Source organism: Penaeus monodon, chromosome 1 (genome assembly GCF_015228065.2).
Source record: "Penaeus monodon isolate SGIC_2016 chromosome 1, NSTDA_Pmon_1, whole genome shotgun sequence".
NCBI classification, from domain to species: Eukaryota; Metazoa; Arthropoda; class Malacostraca; order Decapoda; family Penaeidae; genus Penaeus; species Penaeus monodon.
This window is the reverse complement of record NC_051386.1, coordinates 6,262,932-6,265,431: the sequence shown is the minus strand read 5'-3', so window position 1 is coordinate 6,265,431 and position 2,500 is coordinate 6,262,932. Positions and strand designations below refer to the sequence as shown.

The following is a 2,500-nucleotide window of genomic DNA, read 5'->3' as shown; positions in this document are numbered from 1 at the left end:
TGAAGACGATGATGATGACTGATTATGATTATGATAATTCAGATCATGCTAATAATCCTGAGGTGAAAGACCATGAAACATACGAATACCAATGAATCCGTATTCAAGGGCCAAACTGAACACTTCCTGGAACCACACTAAGCTGGTCTCTGAACCACGCCCAGAGAAAGACTTCAGTCTTTAGATAACTTTGTTCCTTATTTGGTCTTTTGCATTTTCCTTTCTAAAATCCTTCAACTGCACCGGTAGGGAGGAAATGCCTTCAAGATGCTTTTAATTGGGGAAATGCGTGCATATCGACAATTCAGTTATTTAGGACGTCCACCGAACACACCAGTTTAACATTTTTCTTATTTCCATGAGAGAGAGAAGAGAGAGAGAGAGAGAGAGAGAGAGAGAGAGAGAGAGAGAGAGAGAGGAGGAGAGAGAGAGAGAGAGAGGAGAGAGAGAGAGAGAGAGAGCGAGAGAGAGAGAGAGAGAGAGAGAGAGAGAGACAGAGAAAGAGAGAGAGAGAGAGAGAGAGAGAGAGAGAGAGAGAGAGAGAGAAAGAAGAGTAGAGAGAGAGAGAGAGAGCGAATGAGAGAGAGAGAATGAGAGAGAGAGAGAGAGAGAGAGAGAGAGAGAGAGAAGGAAATCACACTGAACATTGGATTACCTATTATTCAACTCACAGTCAATAGCGCTATCTGAATCGACCACCATGTTAGTTAAGCCTATTTTACCCAAAATCCTAAATATTCATGAAAACCAGGAGAGCGAAACGAGGGAAAGGAAAGTGGGTACAGATATCTGATAAACGTAAATGATGGTTTTCTTGGGGACTGAATATGTGGGACAACTAATTAACTGAAGATTAGAGTGCAAACCCGGACATACCGGAGTGTACTGATAGATTAATTAAGGTGTATAATGCTTTTGTAAATTATTTATCATGAGTGAGTGTATGGTGTATGCAATTTATTAAGCATAGGTGGTTTGTTTCAAAGACGAGTTTAGTGATACATGTTGCTACTCTTATAAAATATTACAACCGTAATAACTAACATAACAGAGTAACTTAACATGTTATAGATATAATAATAAATAAGCGATTTTTAAATGTTATTATGTCATATACGGGGAATTTGCGAAGAATTAACATTCATATAATGGTCATTATCACTTCTTTTCTAATGTCGTTTCAAATATACGATATATATTCCATATCACTGAACAGACAATCCTCTCATTTTCCCAAGGAAATAAAAATACACACTCAGAAAAAAAACACCTACATCCACACACACACACACACACACACACACACACACACACACAAGCACACAAGCACACATGGATCTAACCCTCTACCTCTCTTGCTGGATGACCACACGTTGAGAATCACTACCGAACACCCCAAGTGTCAAAGACCAACTGTAGGAGCTCGGTCCTCCAGTCTCGCAACTCAGCTGTGGCGAGGATCGTTGGGGGAGCGCATGGGTGGATGGGGGAGGGAGAGGGGTGTGTGTGACAGGTAGGGGAGGGAGTAAAGATGGGTGAAGGAGGCTGAGGTAGCAATGGGTAGAGGAGAGAGAGAGAGAGAGAGAGAGAGAGAGAGAGAGAGAGAGAGAGAGAGAGAGAGAGAGAGAGAGAGAGAGAGAGAGAGAAAGGAATGGGGGTAGTGGGCGGTTAGATGGGATGAAGAGACAACGAAATCCAAGGTATGAGCATTTTGAGGGTAAGGTAAAAAGAGAGAAGGATGAGTTGGGTGGATAAGGATTAGAAAGAGGAGAGTGTAAAAAGGCGTGAATGGAAGGGTGTGGAGGAAAAGAAATAAGGGAGAAAGATGGATGATAATTGGAGAAGCAAATATATATATATATATATATATATATATATATATATATATATATATATATATATATATATATATATTTTTTTTTTTTTTTTCTTTTTTTCAAGAGAACGAGAGAGAGAGAGAGAGAGAGAGAGAGAGAGAGAGAGAGAGAGAGAGAGAGAGAGAGAGAGAGAGAGAAATAAAGAGAGTGGGTGAGTGAGAGAGAGTAGATTTTACGAGAAATGGGTTAAGAAAAAAAAATCACGTAGAGAGAAAGAAGAAACAAACGAATATTAACAACAAAAGAGTAATAGAAAATGTGATCGTATCAGGACTTAACAAAAGCTTCATGGATGCAAACCTAAAGATGGCATGGTCCGAAGCCTACCCTGTATGTTCTCTGGTCCCTAACTAACCCGGGCTTAACCCTAACCTGAGGCGAGGCTAACAGTAGTATTTAGGGACAGGGATATATATCAGATGGAATGAATATACATTTTCCCAACAGTCCGTTCATATTCATAAACCCCATGCGAAACGAAACACTTGCTTCGAATCCGAAATACCGAATCACCCAAAAAGTAAATGGAATCATCGAAACATAAATCCCGTCTTCTCAGGTAGGCCTATGGAGGCGTCCAAACATCTTCAGACGGGGTGGGGTGGGGGGGGACCTCCTTCGGA

At 40.7% G+C, this 2,500-nt stretch overlaps 1 protein-coding gene across 1 annotated transcript in view; it reads right to left on the bottom strand.

Annotated features, from left to right (window-relative positions):
* The window catches only part of LOC119583464 (crustacyanin-A2 subunit-like), an 8,687-nt gene extending 7,256 nt beyond the window's left edge, over positions 1-1,431 (bottom strand). The window contains exon 1 of the mRNA XM_037931997.1: positions 1,351-1,431. The gene's annotated coding sequence lies outside the window, so the exon portion shown is untranslated. The remainder of the gene's footprint in view (positions 1-1,350) is intronic.
* Positions 1,432-2,500: the final 1,069 nt, after the last annotated feature.